Consider the following 27,634-nt stretch of genomic DNA (forward strand, 5'->3'; position numbering starts at 1 on the left):
GGCAGGAAATCCACACTGACACAGCACAGCCATCCAACCCGTAGACCTTGTTCAACTGTCTCAACCATGTGTCTTTTCCCTTGCCATGCAGGCTCCCCCACGGAACATGTGTTGCATTGAGTTGTCCATCCCATTAGTGGCCTGTCCAGAATACCCCTGTTTCTGCCTGCCTCTAGTATCCTTGATCTGTCTTCAAGAGCACAGGCTTTTCATTCCCTCTACCAGCAGGAACACCGCCAGCGTGATGCTGGGCTCTCCTCAGCACGTCACTTCAGAAGGCTCATGCTGCCAACCTGTCCCACCTGTGGTGGTGTTACCTTGATCACCTAGTCAAGCTGTCTGCCACCCTCCCCCTTGCATTTGATTAATATTTTGTGGGCAGATAGTCTCATGTGTTGCCAATACCCTATTTCTCATGAACCCTCCACCCACCAGTGACATACAAACATGTCAACTACTACTACTTTTGTTGCCTAACGGTCATTATTTATTTCCATTATTCCTCTTACCTTTATTAGTTGGCATTCTACTATAAGGAAGAGCTTTCCCTTCATCATATTTATTTATTCATTTACTTATTTTTTTTTTTTTAGAGAGGAAGAGAGAGAGCGTGCACGTGTGAGTGGGGGGAGGGGCAGAGGGAGAGGGAATCCCAAGCAGGCTCCACACCCAGCACAGAGGCCGTCCCAGGGCTCCATCTCCCAACCCTGAGCTCATGACCTGAGCCAAAATCAAGAGTCGGTAGCTTAACCGCCTGAGCCACCCAGGCGCCCCTTCTTATTTCTGCAGTATGGACTCACTGATTCCTCTCTCATACAATGGGTTGTAATCCAGTTATCTATTTTGGGAATTCAGTTATTCCAAAATTGGCCAGTGAGAGCCCCTTCAAGTCGGCTCGTGTGTCCTTCTGACATGTTATCATCATTCAACACACGAAGCAGAATCCTAGGGAAGTAGGAAAACCACTTTAGGTCAGCTGATCTGGGAAGGCCTCTCTGAGGGGGTGAGTCTGGATGACAAGGCCACGGGGGTGGCAAGGGCAATGCCTCAGGAACGTGCAGGCTCCATCCAGGTTCAGGAACTGAGTCGAGGCTGGTGTGCCTGCAACACAGACCAGGGAAGGAGTTTGGGGGTCATGCTAGGCGAGATGGGAGGGCGCTGGAGGGTTTTAAGTAGGGGTGTGCCATGATTTGGTTTCTATGTCCAAGCACCATGCGGGCTGCCGTGTGGAGGATGCTCTGTGGGAGAACAGGAATGGAAGGAGACAGCAGGCAGGAGGGGAGAACATCGTGTGTTCAGTAAGCCGGAGACCAGCTACTCCCGCTCCAGACTGACTTCCTGCTCTGGAAGCTACGATGCCTGATTAAGTCAGTAACGCGTGTTCGCTTGCTCCCTCACTCAGCTTCTGTTCTGTACGAGACCCTGTCACGTGACACGTGGGGCTTGACTTCACTGGACGTGTCAGCATCCCCCCTCCTGGCTCCTGGCCCAGTACCTGCTGGCTGAGTCGTTAGCATTTGTGAGCACATCAAAGTCTGCGTGTGCGACGAGTCCCTAGGATGGAAGTCCTTGTGTAGCCTCAGCGTCGCACATGCTCTGGTTCTATCCTCTCAGGTTCTAGGTGACTTGCCTGGGATCACGGGCATCACCCCAACCTCTTGCCATGCCATGCCAATGTCTCCCAGTTCCAAGGACTCACAGCTCAACTCTCTCCGTTGTCCCTGGCATGCTTTTCTACGTATACACAAAATTAAAATTGCGTGCCTGGCCACACAAGGAGAAAAGATCTATCCCTGTGGATCCACGCCTGGAGGAGTTAGTGTGATTTATTAAAGTAGGATTTCTTAAAACCCACACCTTTGTCTCACTTGAGAGGTGAAGGTATTTCCTAGAACACAAGCCCTGATTTCCCCAGGGCTCTTCCTCTGCATCCCCTCAGCTCTCTATCTATATTGAGTCAAAATAAAACAAGGTCATCTGCACCTCGGCTCCAACACAGCGCTTCCCTCTCGCCTCTTGGCCTCTCCCCGACCCCAGCCCCCAGCGCGTAAGCTATCACGGCACATGCACATGGACAGTGCACCATAGCAGAGTCTGGTGGAAACATCCCAGTGACCACGAGGTTGTATTCTTCTCCTGCCACCAAATTTACCACAAACTTAGCCCCTTACAATGACACAGGCATATTTAATCATGGTTCCTGTGGGTTAGGAGACCAAGTATGAGGTAGCAGGGGACCCTGCAGGGACTCCCCAGGCTCAAATTCAGGTGTTGGCCTTGGGCTTCTATCTCACTGAGACCCAGGGTGCCCTTCCAAGCTCATTGGTAGAATTCAGGTCCTTGTGTTTATATGAGTGAGGTCCCAGGGGGACCCCTGTTCCCTGCCATGTGGCCCCCCCAGCGACATGGCAGCTCCAGGCCAAAGAGAGCTGCTGTCTCAACTCTCTCTTTTCAGGCTCGCCTCCTTTCAGGGCTCAACTGGTTAGGTCAGGCCCACCCAGGACAGGCTTCCTTCTAATGAGCTCAAAGTCAACTGGGGAGGGACCTTAATTACATCTGAATAATCCCTTTATCTTTACCATAGAAGCAACTTGATGCCAGGAGTGAAACCCCATCCTATTCACAAGTCTTGCCCACACTCAAGAGGAAACTATATAGACGGAACATGGGCATGGGGGGAAGTATTCATGGGCCATCTTAGAATTCTGATGACGTGAGTAGACTTTCCCCCTAGGTTTTTTTTTTTTTTTTAATTTATTTCTAACTGTAGTAAAATACACATAAACTTTATCGTTTTAATCATTTTTAAGTGTGCAGGTAGTCTAGTGGTATCAAGGACATCTACAGGGTTGTGCTACCATCACCTCCCTCCGTCTCTGGAACTCTTCTCATCTTGCAAAACTGACACTGCGCCCATGAAACACTAACTCCCCATCCCCCCTCCCCCAACCCCTGGCAACTGCCCCCCACCCCCATTCCCAGCTTCTCCAATGCAGTGATGGCAGGAGGAAAATCAGGTAAAATGAAAAATTTGCCTGTCTCACTTCAAAGGCTTGCAATTTCATCAGAGCCTCGTTTCTTGTGCAACTGAAATTAAAGATGCCCCTGGGCTTGTTCTTTGAAAGCCTTGTGTCCTCGGCCCCAGGGCTGGGACTGTAATCTCTGGTCCCTTTGCTGGGCAGAAGAGAAAGGAAGAGAGGAGTCAGATGACAGAAATAGGACCCACTGCCTGATCCCATACTGCCCACAACCTCAAACACAGCATGCATTAAAATCAAAACTTCTCCCCGAGTCAGCAGTGTGGTCCATTTTCTTTGATTTGGAAAAGGAACTGAGTCCAGACCAAATGAGGAAGCTCATGCCTCTTTTGTGTCTCCGTTTTCCAGCTAACTAATGGGGTCTGCAAAGTCAACTTTTTTTAAATCACATGCTCCCTGTAGAGACAGAAGTAACATACTAGAATAACCTAAAATGCTTTTAATACTATGAGAATTATGGTCTTAAATTACACAATGAAAGATAATTCTTCAGTTGTTTTTTTTTTGTGTGTGAAGCTTCCCTACTCATAAATCTGTCAATATTTAATAGGGTAACAAACATGACTTTGAGTCTAAGGTTTCTCATTGAAGCAATGCATCATGGGTAAAAAACCTGCTTTTTACACCCCGGGAGTCTTAGGCACACCTGTGTCCAAAACATAGGGGAATTTTATCCCCTTCATTTAGGTATGGATGTTATATTTTGTACACTGTAGACTTCCACAGCTTTGTTCACAAGGCATAATTATTTCCAGACAAGATGCTGGCTCAGATTGACTGCCTCATTCCTAATGTGGCTTTTGAGTTTTGCAAGCCGCAAACTCAGGGCTTTCCTTCACTGTCCCTTCTGTGCATCCTGGTAACGTGGCAGAGAGAAATCATAACTACACAAGAGGTCATAATTTCAAGCTATGATAAAGTGTTTCCAGAACAAAATAACTTAGTGTTTGAATTCCGAACCCACATGTGCAGAAACTATAATTTTCTGTGTGGATGGCAGCTCTCTTCTACTAACAGAAGGAGAGGGATCATGCCGATGGCTTCTGCTTTTGAAATATGCCTGTGCCCGGAGCCAAAGATGGAACATCAGTGGCCCGTTCGCATGGTCAGCCCCACAGGTGAGTGTGAAACAGCCGGGTGCAAGCAGCTGTGAGTCCTGACACACTGAAGAACCACAGCTGCAGGTTTCAGTTGCTCGGGCCCTCTGCACACCTGGCAAGAGGAGTTAAGTGGCGTCCGGCCCCCCTCGCTGGGAACCATCAATGGGAAGCCTTGGTGTCTCTGTTGCACCACCACAGAAATGTGTTGAGTATCGCAGAACTTGTATTTGCATTGGTTTCCTTCGGGGACTTGGTTTTAAATAGCAAAGCAAACACCAATGCAAGAGCCCTCTTGCTTAAAAAAAAAAAAAAAAAAAAAAAAATTGGGTTCATTTACATTGCCACATCAATATTTTTAACGTACTTGAGGGTGCAAGAAAACTCCATAGAGTAGACAATTAACAAGTACCAGCTCCTAAAGATTCTTTTGCAGCGATTCCCACCTCCTCCAGAGGGAAAGGAATTCCAGTTCCATGACGTCCCGGCATCAGCCAATCTTTCTGAAGGACACAGCTACCCAAATGTGCACACGTTCTGTTTGTACGATGTCCTCTTGTGTATCCCAAAGGCATGGGAGATGAACGAGCCATGGTGACATTCAGCAAGCTGTGTCTGACCCAGAACTCTCCTGAGGCACATGCTTGCACACACACACACACACACACACACACACACACACACAGTTATTTGTGCACTTCTGACCCTGCCTGGCCTCCCTCCACTGTCTAGCTTTGAGCCTCATTTTTGTCCCGGAGCTTCCTCTTGGCTCCCCTACACCCTGTTTGAAAAAGTGCTGCAGCCTCCTCGTTTTCATGTGCAGAAGTGCCTCGGCTGCTTCTCAACCTCCCGCCTGCATTTCCTCTCACTGGTTCTTTCTGAGGTTCCGGCTGTGACCTCACTCCTGCTTTCCAAAGTGCCAAGGAGCCTGGTCTCAGAGGAGCTCGCCATCACCCACCCATGGCTGGCTCCTCTCTTCACACTCCACCGCAGAACTGCATCAGCAGCCCCTGCAGCATTGATCCTTGCCCTCGAGGATGGATCTGTCTCTGAGCTGGAGGCTCCACTTAACAGTTTCCATGCCCTTCTTCCCTCCCCGCCCAAAACCAAATAGTCTCCAAGACTTCCCACTCTGCCTCCCTCCAGGTCCTTCTGATTCACTTCCTCCTTTGTCTTCCACACAAACCCACGTCTCTCCACTGGCCTGACTTCAAAACTGTGATTAGGGTCAGACAGAGCCTTGCAGAGACAGGGAATACGATCCAACATCATATAAATAACTATAAGTTATGGTTGCGGCACATCTGTAGAATATGAAAAGAATTTAGAATAGAAGTCAGCCAGAAACAGCATTGTGACGTCCAGTCATGTGGTACAGAGACCTGGCAGGAAGAAGTAGGTAACATGGAACCGAATACGGGAGGCCAGGCTGTGCACCCAACTCATTGCAAGACATTGACAGAGCACGTATGGGACCAGGCTCAGCATGGCATCGAGAAAAATCATCCTGGACAATTTGACCTCTAGCTCACACTTCCTCCCTAATAACCCTGCACGTGATAAAACCTCAGTGGGCTGGTAAGGAGTCCTCCAAAATTCACTGAATAATTCAATCCCAAATGTATTTGGAATGATATAATTTTTTCCTTAGTGGACACATGACTTTTAATACTAAAAAGATACAGAATTAAGTATAAACATGAGAAAGGTAAATCAAATCTAGTTTTAATATATTAAAGTTGAGAAATAATTTGTGGCTATTTGGTATTTTTCTTTATGTTATGTTTAAGAGGATGCTGTGTGCTGGAGTGTCAGGCCAAACTTGCAATTCTAATTTAAAATGTGCAGTTAAATAGTTGACTTAGATTATGATTTTTATGTTGACATTTTAAGAGAATACAACATTCATCCTCAGTGCAGATTTTCTTTGTTATCTTTCTAGGAATAATTACTTAAGTGTTTGGGAAGATCTGTTTGTTAATGAGGCAATTAAGGAAGTCAAATGATTTTAAGTACTGTTTAAAAGGTTATTTAGTTTTTGTTAATAGAACCAAGGATTAATCAAAGGCCTCCTTTTAAAAGTTACTAAATATCACTAGATTCATTGTTTAAAAATAAGATTTTCAGGTTGAATAACATGTACAAATGCCATTGTGTTAAACAACATTTAAAATATTCACCAATTTTGGGGCACCTGGGTGGAGCGGTTTGTCAAGTATCCAACTCTGGTTTTGGCTCAGGTCATGACCTCAGGGTCCTGAGATCAAGCTCCGCACTCAGCAGGGAGTCTGCTGGAGAGTCTCCTCTCCTCTCCTCTGCCCCCACCCCTGAAATAAATAAATAAATCTTAAAAAGAATTAAAAAATAGTCACCAATTTTTATTATAAGAGGATTTCTTAAAAAGCACTTTGTTTTCTTCCACTGAGAAAAATCATCTCAGCCACTAATGGTGGGCACATGCTCACGAGAGAGGTAATCGAGGGTGTGGTTTAGGCTTGGTTAGCCTGTGAAACTGAGCCTTGTTTATTTTCACCTGTAAAATGGCATAATAACAATTACGCCATGCAGCCATTTGCAAGGATAGAATGAAATGTGGATAAACAAGCTCCTTGCCAAGCACCTACTACTCATAGCCGACACCCAGCAAACGATACTTGATACAGTTCTCTCCTTCAGGAGACCGAGGATAATAGTAAATGTAATATTCTTTTCCTGGGTCACTTGTTTGCTTGGATTTTATTGGAAATTTATGTGGTAGGGGAAACTTGCAGAGTGACCCTGGTAATGTGTCAGAAATTCATCACTGGCTGGCTTGAAGCCCTCCCATGGCTCTACCTCATCTCCATTGCCCATTTGGCTTCACCAGCCACCACTCCCCTGCCTCCCCTTCTGGGCTGTTCCCAGGACATGCCTGGCCACCTCCCCGCCTGAAAGCTTCTCCTCCAGAGCTCTGCATGACCCACCCCCTCCCACTTTCGGGCTTCTGTTCCAATGTCACCTGAGCCCCCTGTTTAGAAGCATACCCCACCCCTCCCACCCCTGTATGCCCCCTTTCCTCACTTTCTTTTTCTCCAAAGCCCTTCTCCCCATTTCATAGGACATCTATTGCCATCACTGGTCTGTGTGTTCAGGTCCCCCCCCCCAGATATAAACGAAAGCAGAGATTTTGTCGATGTGGTTTGCTGCTGTGTTCCTCACATCTAGAACAGTGCCCGGCACCCAGAAATAGCAGAGCAAGTAAAGAAAAGCGGGGGCCAGGATTCAGACAATATAGGTTTTTATTCCAATTCTGAGACTCACCTGTCCTGTGACCTTGTACAATTCACTTGGCATTCCGGACTCTTCATTGCCTCCTGTCAGCAGTGGGCACAGCAATCCGTCTGCTGACCACTTGGTGGGGTCGCTACAGGATTAATCGAGGTGTGTGGGCACATTTACTGCAAGGGGGCACAGAAACATGACAGATTATTATCACTAGTTGGTGACTTTTGGGAAAATTGCCTCCGCTCACACTGTTTAGAATGTTTTCAAACTGGGAATTATTTTCCCTGTAACATTGGTCCGGAGTAAGATTGCTCAGTCCAGTATGACATCCACCCCCAGCACCACCACGCGTGCCCTGCAGCATGATGTAAGCAAGGATGGTCCACATTTTCTCAGAACCAGTAAAAACCGGGGTTGACCTGAAGATTCTAGAGCTCTATCGAGGTCGGAGTAGCATCTTTGGGATTTGTCTCATTGGTCTATGAAAGGCCTAGACAAGGTTCTCTCGGGGAGTTTTGAAAACCCGTATGAAGGGAAGAAACCTGATGATATACGTTCTCTCGGATAACGAAACAATTCTATCCGTGCACCCCTTATATCCAAAGCGGGGGGGTATAACAGTTTTAAGAGGTAGTAAAAGGATTCTCCTCATTGGTTATGCTAGGTTGTTCAGTCTGCATTTTTAAAAACTCCTCCCATGACGTTCAGAGACCAAGGATCTTTCTCTCGTAAATGGACACTCTTGAGCAGGAAAAACAGGCATGTTTCCAGAGACCAGGTCAGTATGAGAGGTCATGTTGGCAGAACTAGAGAGTAATGAGTGTCCCACCAGCGGAGGCCACAGTATCCAATAAAGCTAGTCTCTCTAACCAGTCACCCTTGTCAGCACCTACAAACACCTGTGCTTAAGCTAACTAAGGGTCCAGGCTCCGTGTGTGGTGGAATAGCACTGTGCTTCTGAGGGCACAGCAGACAACTTCAGTATCATACGTGGCAACCCATGTGATGTCCCAGGTTCCCTGGGAAATAAAACATGTGAGTGTCAAAAAAAAAAAAGTTATAGAACAGGTGATAAGATGGTGCAGGAAAGCAGACCTGGGAAACATAAGCCCTCATCCTAACTGTTCTGCAGCAATTTAAAAATGCCAAGTTTCTCATGGAGGGGAATGAAGAAAAGAGGTGAGCGCCATCTTGTGGAGAGACCCGCAGGTGCTCGTGGTCTCCTGCCGGCCCCTAACCTCTCTTCCCAGCCAGAGCATCTGCCAAACTCACCGCCCCTTCACCATCTTCTGACCCAAACGCGTTAGGAACATATATGGGACAACATTGTTTCAACTTTTCCAAAATAATAGTCATTAAAAGCTAATACCTCTAATCTGCCCTGCTAAGGTCTCCCAGAGGCTGTGCGCCAATCCGCTCCCCAGGAAGGTTGCTCTATGGCACCTGTCTTCCCCCCAAACACCTTTCTCCTCAGTTTGTTGGGGTTCTCAGTTTGTTGGGGTTCCCAGTTGGGAGGAAGGGAGTGACAGTTCTTTTGCTCGTGCGGCCCCTCCCCCACTTCAGTGTCACACCATTTGGGTTCATGCAGGAAACAAATATTTGTTATAAACTAAAGAGCCCAAAGGCACTGGGGATACTCAAATGAATAGGGATAGGCTTTGGCTTTGAGACACTGTGCATCAGGGAGCCGGGCCAATGCATCTCCGTGATAAGTGCTATGACTGTGCACAAAAAGCAGTAAATACAAAGGAGTTGGAGAAAGAAGAGAGGCCATGGATGCTGTCAATGCCCCCAGGGCCCCCCCTCCCTCGATGCCCCTCTCCAGACTCCTCCGTGCCATCTGGAGCTGCAGCTCGGGCCACGCAGACAAGCCTGTCCTCTGGGGCCTTCTGCCCTCCCTGGCTAGGCTGGCCTGGGTGTGGACACGTTGCCTTTCCTCTTAGCTCATCCAAAGCAAGGTTGGAATTTTCCAGTAGAAATGTTTACTAGGCAACTAAAGGAAAAAACAAAAGCAAAAAAAAAGAAAAGAAAAAAGAAAAAGAAACAGCTTGCTGAGGGAAGGTGCCTGTCACCAATGGCAGGCACCTCAACTTTGGTGCAGACTGGTTTGGGGGGAACAGCTTCTGGCTCCTTCACTTCACATGTGTCTCCAGGACTGCAAGGCCATGCTGAGGCTGACTGGCTCCGGGGCCTGCTAAAATCTGCAGTACCTTCCAGAACCTGCTTCCTAAACTCTGCTCTTAGATGAGCTCATGGCCTGGGGATACCAAAGCACAGAGAGTTTAAGCAACTTGTCTAAAGTCACACAGCTGGTCATTGGCAGAGCCAAGCTCGGTCCCAGGCTCACGGCTCCAGACCCTGGATTCTTAATCATGATGCTCTCTGTTAACCAGAGTCAAGTAATTTTTTTCCAACCCCCAGGCAACTCTCAAAATCAGTGTTTCCGGGGTACAATTTCTGAGCATCAAGTTCCCAGGGCCCTGGATTCTGTGGTGTTCTACCTCAGGTCCTCAGCTGCTGCACTATCTCAACATGGAGGACCCTGCCTCCTCACAGAGGACAGAGCGTGGGGACAAATGCTCTCTACGGGGCTCCAGGGCCCGTCTCATCCAGGTTTCCTGCCAAAGTCTTGTCTGCACATCTTGTAATGTTTCTTGTACAAACTTGCTTACATCACTGATTTTTTTAAAAACCTAGTTATTTTGAAGAGGAAGTGCTTGAGTTTTCTTCTTGGCATGCTTCATTCCATAGCCCACGTGAAGGCCAAGACTCTGTGTTTGATTATTTTCTCTGTGCCCTACTAGAGTTATGTATAGTTGCAAGGCTGTAGGCCTATAATTACGGCCTTCACACATTCTCTTTACATATTTTATCTAAAAAGAAAATTCTAATAGCAATTGCCTGCTTACTACTTTTTGAAACTTATTAAGCAGTACTTATAAGGCCTAATTGTACACCTTTAGAGTTGTAACACCTTCTATTACAATTCTCACCCAACTGAAGGAATAAAAGCCAATTTTACCGAGTTAACATGAAGATGATAAAAATTCGTTTTCGCCTCGTTCTGAAATCTTCAGCTGGAAATGGAGTGTGTCAAATTATTTTAGTCAGCTGTGGCTTCCTCCTTCCTTTTGGAAGAGAACTAAATATGCCTGCTTAGTTAGGTCTATTGTTTTGTAAAATCACATCTATTTTCTCCGACTATTATTGATGTGAAGCGTGAATATAGCATGCTGCCTGCTGGGCTGGAAATACACCCATAGAGCCAACCCCATACTTCATTTATGATCTATTATTCCCCATTATTCCTGCAGAGTTCCTGATTGCATTCTTATTAATCATTCTAATTTGCCCTTCATTGTGTCGACTACTTGCCATTCAGCGCCCGGCCTCTGCTCAGCTGGCTTCCAGTGTTTAGTAACTTATGCCTCGATGTGGCCTCTTTGGACGGGTGCAGCGCGAGGGAAACTCAGACCCTCAGCATCTCTTCTGCTGCCGAAGAGGACGTGGTAGAGGCCTCACGTGTCTGCATCTTAGGTGGCCCGCAGTTAGGTCGCTTCTCCTCTAGCCATTACTCATTCCCTCATCCTGCCATTATTTATTGAGCACCCATTGGCAGCTAGGTCGATGCCAGGCGCTTTGATAATAGGCCTGCCCATGCTCCCAGCCTGGTGAGGATAGAGGGCCAGCAAAGCCATTGACCACAGCCCAGGAGCCCATCCCCCTGGGGTGCCCTCAGGCCCCCCGAAAGGACACTTTCAGGTGCGGGTCACAGAAACCCACTCTCAAGGGATCAGCAGCAGGGAAAACATCATCTCTTAAAACAAGAAGTCAGGAGACAGGGGTCATGACACAATAGTGTTAGAGGGTCACTGTGACCTGGGTCATTTTCATCTTCCTCGCCCTCCCCCTCAGCATGCTGGCTTCCTCCTAGGGCTGACTATCCCCATGTGCTCACCGGATGGCTGCAGCACTTTCTAGGGACACTTCCGGTCATGACTCCTTCACAGGAAGAGGAAAAGGGCTTTCTCTTCCTGTTGTCTTTTGCTAAGAGTGAAGAAATCATTCCTGAAAGCCCCCCACCAAATTATCCCTTGGGTCTTCTTGGACAAACTTGCATCATCCCACACTTGTGTTTAAACCAGTCACTGGCAAGGGACGTGGTACCCCCATGATTGTCTCAGACCCAGCAGGACCTTGGGGTGGTGAAGGTACCCGTCCTCCCTAAACACATGGCTGCGTGGGAGGGTGGAATACTAAACAAACTCAAGGTTCTGTTAGGAAGCAGAAAGAGAGAGGTAATGGCTGCTGGGTAGACCACTATGGTCACTTTCTCTCAAACTTGAGGAATGATCAACTTCTCCTAAATGGAAAAAAAAAAAAAAGGATTCCTAAATGGATGTGGACTTTGTTATCTTTATTATAATGTTCTTCATATAGTCCCATAGCTATAAAGCTAAAGCCAATCTATAAATTCAGTACAGAGGTACAAAACCAAGGAAGTTAATTGTCGACATTAATTTAAGATGGCAGGCAAATGACATCGTTTTACTGAAGCCAGTAGCCACTCCCCACCTGAATAAGCTGCTACAGAAGCCTGTGTTGTACAATAACCCAGTCCTCTCTCCACTGTCCCTTCACTCGCACCACTGTAGAGTTCTGTTCAGCCTTGAAACTGATGCCACTTAGCTTACAACTGGCATGAACAAGGTCTACATCTGTCCCTTTCCCGTGAGCCAGTGAGCATGTAGTGGAGTGTTACTTGATGCTCACAGACTACATTTTAAGAAACACTGGCTTAGAATGCTTTGTACTAACATCCCACCTGTAATCAGAAATTCTGGGAATTGAACAATAGCTAAAATATGGAAAGAGCCCAAATGTCCATCAAGAGATGAATGGATAAAGAAAAGATGTGGTATATATATATATCGTGGAATATTACTCAGCCATCAAAAAGAATGAAATTTTGCCATTTGCAATGATGTGGATGGAACTAAAGGGTATTATGCTAAGTGAAATAAATCAGAGAAAGATAAATATCATATGATTTGTCTCACATGTGGAATTTAATAAACAAAACTGATGAACATAGTAGAAGGGAAGGAAAAATAAAGTAAAACAGAAACAGAGAGGAAGAAAAACCATAAGAGACTCTTAACTCTAGGAAAAACTGAGGATTGCTGGAGGGGTGGTGGGTGGGGGGATGGGGTAACTGGGTGGTGGGCATTAAGGAGGGCACTTGATGGAATGAGCACTGGGTGTCATATACAACTGATGAATCACTAAATTCTACCTCTGAAACTAATAATACACTGTATGTTAATTAAATTGAACTTAAATAAAAAATTTTAAAAATAAAACAAAATATAAAAGAAAAAATTTCTGGGAGTTGAAATGTTATTAGTGAAGATAGGGAAAGGGTAACAAGAAGGAAAAATTCAGAAGAGAGAATTATGCATTGTAATTAGAAAATATATGAAAAATGTAATGAATTTTTTTCACCAAGCCCCATATCAGATAACCCCATATCACCTCAGTTTACCCACATGTGTGACACATTTTCTACGTGTGCCATGACATGAAAAAGCTATGTTCTAGAGGCTCCTGTTCATACGCTTTAGGAGAAAAGATGTTCATAGCAGTGTTATTTATAACAGCAAAAAAGTAGAAACCGTTTGAATGTTAATTGGTTAAATAGATTGTGGTATATTCATACAATGGAAAATTACATAGCAGTGAGACTTAACGAACCACAGCTACGTCCCCATAATATGAATAACATCTACACAACTGCACAGATGGAAGACATCATTAAAACTGTATCTTTAGGGGCGCCTGGGTGGCTCAGTTGGCTAAGCATCCACCTTCAGTTCAGGTCATGATCCTGGAGTCTTGGCCTTGAGCCCCGAATCGGGCTCCCATTCAACGGAGAGTCTGCTTCTCCCTCTGACCCTTACCATGCTTGTGCTCTCTCTCTCTGTCAAACAAATAAATAAAATCTTTAAAAACAAACAAAAAAGCTGTATCTCTAAGACTGCCACTTGCTGAAGCTGTAAACTTTTGGGCATCAGCAAGAACAAAAGCAGTAATGGACTGAGACACATGTCTATGTTCAAATCTGTCTGTTCTTTCAGCAACAAAAACTACACCAATTTGCTGGTTATTCCTACACTAGGAGACCAACTTAATATTTTAAAAACTGGTAAGTAAGAGGAAAGTATGAAGCATTTATCTGGTCTTTTCTGTATTAACTGTAGCTAAGATAATCAAATAGTTGATGAGGAAAAGTTTCCCTCGTGGAAGCATCCCAGCAAACAAAATGAAGGGAAAAATGATTTAAAAATTAGAAAATCACCATTTTGCAATCTTTAATCACAATCTAGGCATGAATAACCAGGCATTCCGTGGTTCCCAGTTGAGATACACAACACTATCTGTGAAATATTCTGGACCCCCAAAACAACAAACAAACAAACAAACAAACAAACAAAAAACACCCCCCAAAGAACTCAAATCTAACTATTAGAAAGCCGGAGGACAGAGACACAGGCTGAAAGACACCATGTGCATGCAATTAGCAAAATCCAGGTCCTACAGGATGAGTAATTTGGCTTCTTCCACAAATATATTCCAAAGGGGTCAAGAAAAGAAGAGGAGCAAATACAGATTAGAAAAGATGTAAGAGGCACATCAACTAATTGGAATGATTTGAACTTCTTTGGCTCCTGATTTGAACAAACTATAAAAAAGATATATATATGAGACAGCAAAATTTTTAAATCATTGTGCATTTGATGATATTAAGTGATAGATGTTAATTATTTTGGGTAAGATATTGATAGTATAGTTATTTTTTAGAGAGTTTAACTATTTTAGAGAGCCATACTGAAATACATATGGACAAAATAATGTGATATATGAAATTTGCTTCAAAATAACCCAGAGAGAATGTCTAGATGAAAAAAGATTGGGCATGAGTTGACAACCGTTAGGTTGGCTATTGGATACATGGGGATCTATTATGCTATACTATTTTTCTTGTCAATCTTTATGAAAATTTTCTGAAATTTTCCATAATAAAGTTTATCTCCTAAATTTTGTTATCTCTAGGATAATTAGTGTATATATTCCACTCAGCAAATATTTTATTGGGTGCAAACCTGTACCTGGGATGACGATAAGACTAGTCAACCCCTCTGGGCTCTGTTTCCAATCCTGGGTCAGTGACTCACTAGCTCCTGCTAGAGTAGATGTGGGGAGTGTCCATGAAATAAGGAAATTTCAATTCAATACTCTGTTAAGGATGAAAGAAGAGATTTTTAACCAGTTTGTAGGCAAGAGACAGCAGGTCTGCATGCATGTGAGTGGTGATATTCACCCGCATTGCATTAACTAGTGGTTTTATACAATACCACTCAGGAGTCATCTCTGTCACTCGAGGATGACACCTTATCATCATAAGCAGGTCATAAGAAGCTCTCCTGATCAAATGGGCCATCTTCCCTGTCATACTCCCCCTTTCTATCTAGTTGATTCTGATAGCAGGCTTGGTTTAGGTTACATCTCATTGCAGATTGACTAGAAAATGATGAGTTCAATTGGGATGCAGGAACACACATCTTATTCCCACGGTATGCATCAATGGTTATTTCCCTGTTCTCCCTGTCTCCTTCCGGGGTCAGCAGACACAAAATGGATGCAGACAACTCACAGGAAGGAGTCAGTGCACAGTGGCAGGCATTTTGTCCAATTACAGTTGTGTCAGTGGCCGACCTGTGGGGAATGGCGCCTTTGCCGTAAAATGGCATGTCCGATGCCAAATGATTAATTCTTTCAAGCCCCACATCTGCTTCACCTTGTTTAATGAGAAAAGGATGTAAATAAGAGCTAAAGTGGCGGCCACAGAAGAAAAGCAGGCAGTGAAAATGCACCACTGGAGAGTTCTGAAAAGTAAAATTCAATAGAAATTCTGTGTCCTTGGGGCACCTGGGTGGCTCAGTCAGTTAAATGGCTGACTCTTGGTTTTAGCTCAGGTCATGATCTCAGAGTCGTAAGATCAAGCTCCAAGTCTGCTTAAGATTCTCTCTCCCTCACACTCTGCCTCTCCCCCACCAATAGATGAATAAATCTTAAAAAAAAAAAAAAGATATTCTGTGTCCTTGAATAAAGGTTCTCTCCTCAAGCATTATGCTTTCCTATACTGGGTAATTAGTGCTTGGAATGGTGTTCAACCCAACTGGAAAGCAACAGACCCCCCACTGCTCCCATTTGGAGGGAAGGCTGCCGCACAAGGATCCACTTCTGTACTGGGTCTTGGAGTTGTTGGGAGGACCAAATTCTGAGGACTTGATAGTACTTTCTCCCTGCCACCCTCATTTATTTCCTCTCTTAAGACACCTCTTCCAAGCACCAGGGCACTTTTAACTGCTGTCAAGAGAGTATTTCAAAGATGAGAAGACCCGCATTCCCAGAAGTGGTCCCTTGTTCCCCACCGGACCCTGGCTACAGCCACCCCAGGGTTGTCCTGAACCTACGAGTAGAGAGGAGATTGAGGAAAAACTAGTTCCTTGTCATAATGAGACAAATGCATGGAGAGAAACAGAGCAAGGAGGCTCCAACCCTGGCCACCCTCAGTGCAATGATCACGTGCATGTCCCCTTCCTCCCACAGGCCCTGGGAGTTCACTCGTCCTCAGCCAAAGCCACGGGCCCCTCTCATCCTGACCCCTTGAGAATGGTCTCAGCTCAGGTCAGGGCTCTAGGAGGCAAGAGGGACTCTCTGATGCAGCCCAGGGGATGCCTCTAGGTTCACGTGGGAGCCACATGTCATCTCAGCCCTGAGTGAAGCCCGAGGAAATCTGGAACTCAGAGCTGTAATCAAATATATCATAATTTATGCCTTAGATTCCTGAGTTGGGTTATCCTTGTTCCTCTCAACAGGCTGAGTAATTGCTATGGACCAAGCACCGTGCTAGGCAACATTTGCTCACAGCTGGATCTCTTCCAAAACAGACTTCAGGCTGCCTCGGCCCTGTGGGAAGGCCTCTGCATCTTCCAGTTATGATTTTTCAACCTTTTTTTTTTTTTTTTTTGATAAAGGAGGCCATGCACAACACAGGTGCTTCTTGTGCGAGCTTCTCCTTCAGAAATCAGCTCCCTGCTCAGCTGGACCAGGACGCCAGGGTTTTTCCTGTTTTAAATGTTCTTTTACTCCCATCTTCAGGCAAGAAAACACAGCCCTCCCTCTGTCCGTGGCAATCAGACGGAAATAAGGTTGAGACCCACCCACCACTCGCCTCCAGAAGCAGCTGATTACTCTGAGCCCCCCGTGTCTTCTAGACAAGTGGAAACTGCCCCCAGCCTGTGAAATCAGCCTGAGGAGACAAAAAGCCAGTTTCAGAGATGTGGTTATTGAAAATTCTGCCTCTGTGTCCAACATTTTGATAATTTATTATTATTTTTTTTAAGATTTTATTTATTTATTTGACAGAGACAAAGAGAGCATGAGCAGGGCAGAGGAGCAAGGGGAGACCAAGAGGCAGTCTCCGCACTGAGCAGGGAGCCCGATGAGGGGCTCAGTCTCAGGACCCCAGGATCATGACCTGAGCCGAAGGCAGCCGGCTTAACCCACTGAGCCACCCAGGCGCCCTCGGTAATTTAAATAATTTCTTATAGGTCACAGAATGCCTATATTTCTCACCCATGCCCCACCAATGCCTGCAAAAGTTACGACTTTGTCACTTATTTCACACTTAGCACAATATGGGTCAATTTTGTTCTGGATATTTTCTGGTTCCCAAATGATATTATTAAGGGGTGAGGTCAGTTGGCAGCACTGTGGGACGGGGTGGTGACAACTTCTGTGGCAGAATTTCACTTAGCATGGAGAATTCCTTTTTGACATACCCTTCGGGGTATCGTTTTGTTGTGAAAAAAAAAAAAATAGCCCCTGGGGCCCAGCCAAGAAGGATGGCAGAGAGACAACATGAACAAAAGTTTCCATTTAATACATGTCTTCAGGGTAGCCCAAGAGTGAAAAGCCAGGAGACCCTAGACCAGGAAAAAAATTTTAAAAGGTAGACAGAGAGGAGTAAAAACACAGAGAGGTGCACAAGGTTCTGCTTGAAGGAAGAACCAGTGAGAAGTTTCAAGGGGGAAAAGAGAGCAGAAGGACTTGTAATAACAAGGATTTTAATTATCGCAATATATGGTCATTTGGGGGAGGTTTTGTGGGGTAGTAACTAGCCACCTGGATGACCCACCCACACATACCCCATTTCCTCAAACCTTGAGGGGAGATGGATCCTCCAGTGGGGATGCTGCAAATTCAGGAGGAACAACACAGTGAGACAATCAATAATTTGGAGAGAGAGGATTCCAGAACAAGAAGGTAGAGGTGACTGGGAGGAATCTTAAAATGCCTCCACTTCCCTGCAAATATGAGAAGGATGCTGGTTTTCCCAGCATTGGTGAAACAGGGGTTTGAGGAACTTTATTTACATTTCAAATGGGGTAATGACACCAGCAGCTAGACTGGGGCAATCTATGCAGCTGTGGATTGGATGCACCTTCTCCTGTAGGGCCAGGATCTAACTCAGCAAAATGTGTGCTGAACTAATTTGGGTTACCATGAAGATACTGGTCTTAAATTGGGCAATAAGAACCTGAATACACATCTGTCTGTCCCTTTCCAGGCTGGAGTCTGGCTGATGAACAAGATCTTTTTCATTTGGCACCATAAATAACACATTCAGAAAGATTCCATCAATTTAGCCCTGCGGAAATATTGGTGTCAGAATTAGCAACACTGTGGTCTTTGTATGACGTGAGCCCTCTCAGAGAGAACCCAATAATGCCCTCCCTCGCGGATTTTGTTAATCCCAACTTTACAAAGGGGCCCCTATTTGCTAAGAGAATGACACAAAGAGGCAGTCCTCGAGAACTTTACCACAGATTTCTCTTCACTTTTTCTTTCCCATATAATCACTTTTTAAAGAAATTAAAATAATCATCTGTGATTTTTTTGTATTGTAAATATACTATAGTCACAAAACTTGGAAAACCAAGGGGAGAAAAGAATCACAACCCTTTCCTGCTGACACGAGCAACTGTGAACATTGTAATTTATTCCTATGAACACTTTGATATAATTCTTTGCAATTCTTCATTGTTTCATTTTCTTCGAAAATTATGAAACATTTTAAACACACAGAAGATAACATAACAGACATCTATATACTGACCACTAACAAAAAAAAATATGTGATCATTTTACTATGTAATTGCAGACATCTCTCTTTTTAAATAGGTAAATCATGATAGATAGCAAGAGCTCCCACCCTGGGATCATATCGGCCCCCCAACACGCACATGCTGAGGCCGCATTGTGCTGCAGGCAGCGGGCCTTGGTCCGAGGTCTGACTTTGTACTTTGTACGGCATATTACTTGTATCCATAAACACCTCCTGCTGTTTTGAGAGTTTTTGCATGTACATAAAGGATAACCTATTGTATCTTTTGGCTCTTTATTTTTCCTTTCAACATTGTACTGTTGAAGCTGGCCCAGACCTAATTCACTCCTTTCCACTGCTATATTGACTACAGTCTAGCTGATTCATTCCCCTGCTGAGGGAGGTTAGCTTGTTGCCATTTTGTTGCTCTTGCAAACATTTTGCACAGATTCTTTCCTGTGCCTCCTTGCATATAGATGAATTACTGGAGCCTACCACATATCTGTCTTCACTTTTAGTAGAAAGTGACAGACTCCCCCCCCAAAATTTTGCATAATGTGCACTCCCATTTTTATAAGTTCCATCTGCCTTATTCTCGCCAACACTTGGGAATAACAGACATTTATTTTTTCAATTATGATGAGGTTGTGTCTTTTTTTTTATATTGACCTGTCAGCTTCCTTTTATATATATATATTTTTTAAGATTTTATTTATTAATTTGACAGAGAGAGACACAGCAAGAGAGGGAACATGAGCAGGGGGAGTGGGAGAGGGAGAAGCAGGCTTCCCTGCCGAGCAGGGAGCCAGACGTGGGGCTCGATCCTGTGACCCCGGGATCGTGACCTGAGCCAAAGGCAGATGCTTAACTGACTGAGCCACCCGGGCGCCCCTGTCAGCTTCCTTCTGTTCAGGTTCATATTACTTTCCATGGGATTGTTTGTCTCGTGGTGGATTATCTGTATGGGTAATGAGGATGAATTTGGAAGGTTCTAGAAGCATTCAAAACATTCTCGGTTCTTTGTGGGGGTGGTTGCTGTGCTGGTACACCAGTGGGAGACCTGTGCTTTTAGTTGTTTCTGTCGGGGGGGGGGTGTCCCCTGCCAATCCCCACTGGTACAAACCATCCCAGAAAGGAGAGAAGCAGTGGAGAGGCTGAAAGGGAAAGGAAAGAGAAAGGGAACCAGTCCTCTGTTGGGGGCTTCTGTGCCATTTTTGTCAAAAACTCAACCAAGGTGAGGTCTGGGTGAGTGAGGTCCAAGCTGACTTTGGGGAGTTGGAGAAAATGAAGAAGGTTATAAGTTAATTCGCTGGGGGGTTGGGGGAGTAGAGAGTAGGACCATGAGCAGAAAAGGACTCAGGTAGTCCAAGACACAGGAAGAGCAGACCTGAGACACTCCCCAGGGGGGCTGTCATCGCGTAGCTTCTGTCCGACCCGCATGGTCCTTGAGGTCAGGTCCATGCTGGGAGAAGGGGAAGGCTTTTCATTGCTAACTCCTCCCTTGTACTCATCTCTTTCATTTATCAAATCAATGGACTGAAATCCTGCTCACCTTTCTCCTGTCAGTCTTAGGCACTCTTTCTCCTCTCCGTCCTATAGCCACCCTATTGGCCGGGGGGCTCTCTATGTGCACTTGGATGGATCAGTGCAGTTGTCTCCTAGACGGCTTGTCCAATCCGGTCATCCCGCACACTGTCCTAATGCAGCTCACTAAAGCACACTTACTGAATCACATCACAGCTCAAGATGCCCTAGTGCGGTCCTTCTCGCGCCTGGACCCACTGGGCTCATCTCTTGCAGCCTATCTCCTTCCTTCTCCTTCACATGCCTCATTCGTATCCACCTCCAAACCTTTGATCGTACTGTTTCTACAGCCTGGAATATTCCCTTCCCTTGACCTGTTCAATCTCTCACAACCGGTCTCAAGATCTCTCTTGTCCATGAAACCTTCCCTCACCATTCCAGGCTTCTCCAACTGCTACATTTACTTTGCTTTCTGGCCAGAGGTACAGGTGGTCTCCAGGTTAGCTATTCTTAAATCCAGAGACACTGAACACTCTACTCTGTGGTGACTACAATTTACTGAACTTTTTTTTTTAAAGATTTTTATTTATTTATTGAGAGATAGAGAATGGTAGAGAGAGAACATGAGAGGGAAGAAGGTCAGAGGGAGAGGCAGACTCCCTGCTGAGCAGGGAGCCCGACGCAGGACTCGATCCCGGGACTCCAGGATCATGACCTGAGCCGAAGGCAGTCGCTTAACCAACTGAGCTTTTTATGTACTAGAGAGTGTATCTGTTTCCACTTGGATCTCTACCACAAATCCAAGAAGTACATGCTATTACAGTATGTGAGGGATTCACATTCTAAGATCTCTGAAATTTGAAGCATCTTAACAATGGATGGCATCTTATAACTGCAGTTACCGCAGTGGAAGTCTGATGTCTTCTGGAGAATACCTGCACTTAATTCTGTCAGAACCCGGGGCACTACCACGCAGAGGTTACTTTAAAATGAATCCTAGGCTTGCTGGTGTGAATTCAATCCACCAACTGATCTGAATACTGTTTTGTGGTCCAAATCCTCATGGAAGTTTTCTTTTTCTCTCTCCCTCATGTCCCCAGATGGAGGCAGGCATGTTTCCTCAGCGACCTTTCTGCGTGGCAGAGTTATTTCTCTTTACTCTTACATAGAGAATAACTTTGATGTCCCAGTTTTATGGGAGGTCTCCTGTTAGACAATCCATCTCCGGCATTTTTTATTTCTTAGTTGTGTATAAAACAATGCTATAGGGATGCCTGGGTGGTTCAGTTGGTTAAGCATCTGCCTCGGCTCAGGTCATGATCTCAGGGTCCTGGGATGCAGCCCCACACGGGGCTCCTTGCTCATTGGAGAGCCTGCTTCTCCCTCTGCCTGCTGCTTCCCCTGCTTGTGCACTCTCTCTTTGATAAATAAATAAATAAAATCTTTTAAAAATAACGATGCTATATAAAATAATGGCTTGCACCTTATCTCTACGATACAGTAATCCCATTCACATATTTAAAGAATGAAGGAATTAGTTCAGAGCCTGTGGACAGAGATGTGTGAATGAAAAGTACAAGAGGCATTTACAAATGCCTGTTGGTTAATTCACTGGTTGATTGCTTCTGATCCTACATCTCTTGGAGTTAGATTCTCCATCAAGCCACTTTACTCTGAATCCAAATCTCAGGTAAGCAGCCTTTCAATGAGGTACACATAGCTTGATATGTAAACTCACTTAAGCAAACAACTGATATTTAATCTGTCATCATTCCAATCATCGAACCAGGGATTAAGAGAGAGCAGAAGTTGGGACTGTCCTGGGAGCACATCTCAGAGCAGAGCAGGGACTGGGTAGCTCTTCACCTTCCACCTCGAGCTCCGCTCAGCTCACAAGGCCAGAGGCCCTCAGATCTCCCAACCACACTCATGCTGGTTGTAAAAGTCCTTTGTGCTTGGTGTTCTTTGAGGGTTCTTTCAGAGAAAACCACAAATTTGAGTGCTCTTCAGCAATTCCACACTCGACATATGTGAGTCCCACAAAGATTCTGTTGCATGAGTCCATTTCAGTCAATCCAAAAACTAAGCAAAATCAATGTACAGTAACAGAGGTCATTTGAGGGTTACCCTTGTGGGAGTGGAGTGACTAGAAGGGACACAGAGGGGGTTTCTGGGATGCTGCCCGTATTCTGTTTCCTCATCTGAGTGCTTGCTACACTCATCTGTTCGCTTTGTGAACATTCTTTGAACTGAACCCCCAGGGCATGTGTGGTTTTCTGTATGCACGTTATGCTTAATTTAAAAAGGTTCATTTAAAAAAAAATAGAAAATCAAAAACACCCTGAAAACTTGGCTGAGGTGTTTGGAGAGTACTCCTAAGAGAAAAAGACTCATAAAGGGAGGAAGAGAGTGGGGAAGATTACAGAAGAGAGGAGGTGATTTGAATCCTACAGGCTGGTGGGGCTGCTGGGAGTCAGATGGCCAGCGGGGGCCCCCAGACAGAGCCCCACCTCGACTTTCTTACTTTAAAACAGTGTCCACGCTCCAGTAAACCGCAGCTATGAGAGCAGAGTTCTTAAGACACTGCTAAGATGCTCTTTTAGCAAACACTCAGTGGGAAACCAGGCTGGCCACATCCAAAAACAACTCCTGGTGGCTTCTCTCCTGGCATCGGAGCTCCACAAGCAGAGAAGCTGAAGGTGCAGGAAGGGTCATCCGTGGAGGCACCCACCCTCCGCCGCGGCCGGGAGTCTTTCACCGGTTGGCCGGCTGAGCAATCAGAGGGGTCCTGGCTAGGACCAGGGGCTTAGGAAGGCATTTTAGGGAGCCCACCCGGTCTACCAAAGGAGCAGGGCACCGCTGTGCTGTGACTTACCCTGGAAGCTCTCCATGTCTGGCCCTGGGCTAGCTCCGGGCATAAGGAAGCCATTTCCGACTGTCGGGGTAAGGGACTGAAGCCTTACGATGCTGACCGCATTGCTGGTAAGAATCTTTATGAATCAGCTAGGTCACTATATTTCTGGGTCGGTTTGTGTTATGTACAGGTGTGCATGCCAACACACACTGACCCACTGGGTTCCTGTGGAGATTTATTATGAAGTGTTGTGGAGGGGCGCCTGGATGGCTCAGTCGGTTAAGCGTCTGCCTTCGGCTCAGGTCATGATTCCAGGGTCCTGGGATTGAGTCTCCTGTGGGGCTCCCTGCTCAGCGGGGAGTCTGCTTCTCCTTCTGGCTCCCCGCATTCGTTCTCTCTCTCTCACTCACTCTCTCTCTCTCTCTCTGTCTGAAATAAATAAATAAAAATATTTTAAAAAGTCTTGTGGATTGTGTCTCCCACTTACAAAGCAACCTGTGTAAAAAAGAACGAACCCCGAGAGGTGATGGTTTACACTGGGTGCAGCCCGGGGAGGGGAAAGGTGATCCGGGGACCCAGCCAGCAGCTGCTAAAAGCAGAACTGTGTTTGCAGTGCTCTGGGAACATGTATGCACCTTTGTGTTCTGCGTAAGGAAAGGAAAGGGACTTCCTGCACAAGCCCAATGGCCTGAAGCTTAGGGAGAAAGTCTTTTTTCCTGTTTCCAAGGGAAAGAAAGAAAAATATCTATCAAGCAAATGATTCAAGGCTCAACTCTCACACACTCACTTGGTAAACTGCAGGATAGTGCTTTTTGTGTAGTACTGGGCTGGGTTCCCAAACAACTTTGCGCTACTTAGGAAGCACGGTGACCCTAGAGGCAACAAACAGTCCTGTAAATAACAACATGACAATGAGTTACTGACATCTACCTCATCCATGGGTTTTGGAAAATGACTTCCAGTCACATTAGCATTTTCTTAAATTTTAAACATTTTTATTTATTTGATTTTTACAGATTTTTTTAAAATTTATTTGAGAGGGAGAGAGAGAGCTCACAAGAACAGGGGGAGGGAGAAACAGACTCCCCACTGAGGAGGGAGCCTGATTCGGGGACTCAATCCCCCAATGCTGGGATCATGAACCTGAGCCGAAGGCAGACACTTAACGACTGAGCCACCCAGGGGCCCCACATTAGCATTTTTTAAAATGTCTTGCCAAACCAAGAAAAAGGTGTGACACTGCTCATTCCCAGCACGTTGAGTTCAGCACTAATTGGAAGATGTTTTGTTCTCTGTGTTGCAGAATGCGGTCCCCTTTGACCCTGCTCAGATAGATCTGTACTCCTGGGCACACATCCCCAGTGCAGAGCATGTCCCTGCCCCCATGATGCCATCTTCTGTGGGGAGCCTGTGGTTCCTCGAGGCAATGGTGCCGCAGAACGACCAGGACCAGGGCAGCCGTGTGAGTTTCTCCCTCATTCTGAGGAAGGGTCCTACTCTCTCTGCCTAGGAGACTGCAGAGCAGACTGCGGCTGCTTTTGAGATACAGCTTCTTGCTTCTTCCTGGCTAGGCAGTTGGAAGAAAACCAACTATTTCTTACTTTCAGAGCAGTGTGTGTTCTCTGAGAAATACAGAGCACCGCTCTTGCCAACTGTTCTGGAAATCTGACCCTCTGCAATGCTCATGGATGTGCAGATGTGCCCCATGGAACACGGGGACGCCGCTGCTTCATAAAGGAGAACAGATATGCCTTAAATCTCGCCCTCTTACCACAGGCGGCCCAAAACTTAAAGTCGACTTTTGGACCAGGTTTGCAAAAAGGGCAGCAGTTTGGAACATCCACGTTCCACCCACATGACTTTAACATGCCTCCCAACACAGCGGAACTCTTCCCTCCTTCAGTGAACAGTGTGAGAAGCAAATGAATGATGGGAAGCAAGTTCACTTCCTAAATTCTTCTCTGGGCCACTGTGGAGGGACTCAGGTGTCTATATTTTCACTATCCCCCCCCCCCTTACGGACAACACGGGCTTGAAGGCAAGAATTTTCTCAACACTGGGGCCCAATGCCTGGGTCCACAGTGAGCAGAAGCCAGCCTTCCGTAACCGGGGACTTGTGTGACCAGCTGCTGAAAGAACTACAGGACACACTCGAGGTCACCCTCAGACAACCCACCCGTCCCTTGCTTGTGGTCTCTGCTCTGCAGATCGGTTCAGATGCTTCAATCCAGGTTGAGTCTGCAGAGGGAAGCAGGGGGGCCCACAATGATGATGTCTGGTCCAGGGAGCAGGTCTGGCCACTTGGAGAAAGAAAATGCCCTCAGGATCAGCTGATCACAGAGTCCAGAAGGCAGTTCACTCTGTGTCTTATCCCATCTAGTTGGCATCCATTCCACAAGGATTTGTGTTTGGAGGTCCCTTCTCTTGCTACTCTTACTCTCTCTTTCTTTTCCCTACATTCTCCTGGGCTTTGCTGCCCCCACAGTTCTCCTCAAGATTCCTGGCTCCACCTGGAGGTCGCTTTGAATAAGATCTTCAAAATTTCTCCTCACAGGAAACCATCAGGAGGAGCACAGAATGTGTTCCTGCTACGGTGATGCCCTCCTGTAGCAAAAGTCCTTTGGGTGTCAGAGTAACACATTTCTGTCTCAACTCCGTCTTACTGTGTACCTCCTCTCCCACTCGATGCAAAGAGGTGGGAGAAACCAATCTCACCGCTCGGCATTTTTCCTTAAACATTTCTTGTGACTGTAGCATCAGACTTTGTCCCCTTTCAGGCACTGGCAAGTCACTTTTTGAGTCAGGGCCCCCTTTCTTAAGTCTATGGAATCCTAAAATATGGATGCTGCCAAATTCGCCTCTCCTGATGGCCCATTGCCAAGGAAAAACAGGGCCTATTTTTATTTAGAAATCTTTAAAAATAGTGTAGGAGGTGGGAGGGTGGACGAAGTGACCTCTGAAGTCCAGCCTAGGCTCAGGAAATTCTGACAAATTTGGAAATGTAGGTTTTAAGAGACTTGGGGAGGGGGGGCTTCACACAATGAGGCCCTTTTTAGCATTTGCTGCTGCAGTCTGATGAGCTGAATTAATCACTGTTCTTCACAATCAACTAAGGAAAATGGCCTTTCCTTCAAAAACCAGCTGTCAGCAATGACTATAAATTGGTTCATTTTACATGGAAAGATGCCCTGTGATAGGTTGTCAGCTAAATGAATGCTTACTTTGATGTAATTTGAAACAGTGTTAGAAGTGACAATATATGAATAGAACAAGACAGGGTAATAAACAGCAATTTCTTTAGTCCCACTAAGGCACCACGAAGAACACCCAAGGGGTAAATTTTGAAGCTAACAAGTAAAAATCATAATCCCAACAATCATGCCTAATGTTTATTGAGCATTTGCTATGTACTAAATGCATTAGTTGCCTTATCTCATCTACCATTAAAACATATGCAAGAAGGACTGTTTGCTATTGAGACCTGCCAGGGCTTCATCAAAATCACAGGTCCATGTCAATGATCTAAATGCATCAACTAAAAGAGATTGCCAAATAAACAAACACAGAAATAAATAAATAAATAAGTAAGTAAATAAATAAATAAATAATAACAGAGATTGCCAGAGTGGATCAAAAACATGACCCAACTATACTTTGTCTGCAAGAAACCCACTTTATTTTTTTTCATTCAAGATTTTATTTAAATTCAAGTTAACTCACATATAATGTAGTATTAGTTTCAGGGGTAGAATTTAGTGATTCATCAGTTGCATATAACACCCAGTGCTCATTCCATCATGTGCCATCCTTAATGCCCATCACCCAGTTACCCCATCCCTCCACCCACCTTCCCTCCAGCAACCTGCAGTTTGTTCCCTCTAGTTAAGAGTCTCTTATGGTTTGCCTTCCTCTCCATCTTTATCTTATTTTATTTTTCCTTCCCTTCCCCTATGTCCATCTGTTTTGTTTCTTAAATTCCACATATGAGTGAAATCATATGATATTTATCTTCCTCTGACCGACTTATTTCACTTAGCATAATAATATCTAGTTCCATCCACGTCACTGCCACGTCACTGTAAATGGCAAGATTTCATTCTTTTTGATGGCTGAGTAAAATTCCATTATAGATATAGATAGATATGGATATGCCACATCTTCTTTAACCATTCATCACTTGATGGACATTTGGGTTCTTTCCATGTTTTGGCTATGGTGGAACCCACTTTAAATATAAAAACACATGTAGATTTAAATTAAACGAATGGAGAAAATATACCATGCTAGCACTCATCAAAAGAGAGCAGGAGTAGCTACCCTAATTTCAGAAAAAACAGACTTCAAAGATAAAGAAAGTTATCAGGAATGCAGTAAAGCATTACATAATGATAAGGAGGCCAATTTTCCGGAAAAACATAACAATTACTAATGTGTATGTATCTAACAAACTATGTGAGGCAAAAACTGGTGGAACTGCAAGGAGAAATAGATAAATCCACTATGATAGTTAGAACCTTTAACACCCTCCTCTCAGAAATGGACAGATCCAGCTAACAAGAGATCAGTAAAGACACAATTGAACTTTACAACACCATCAGTCAATTAGATATAATTGACATTTACA

Source organism: Eumetopias jubatus, unplaced genomic scaffold, assembly GCF_037043125.1.
Source record: "Eumetopias jubatus isolate StellerSeaLion01/CBP00866 unplaced genomic scaffold, mEumJub1_p1.0 scaffold_6, whole genome shotgun sequence".
NCBI classification, from domain to species: domain Eukaryota; kingdom Metazoa; phylum Chordata; class Mammalia; order Carnivora; family Otariidae; genus Eumetopias; species Eumetopias jubatus.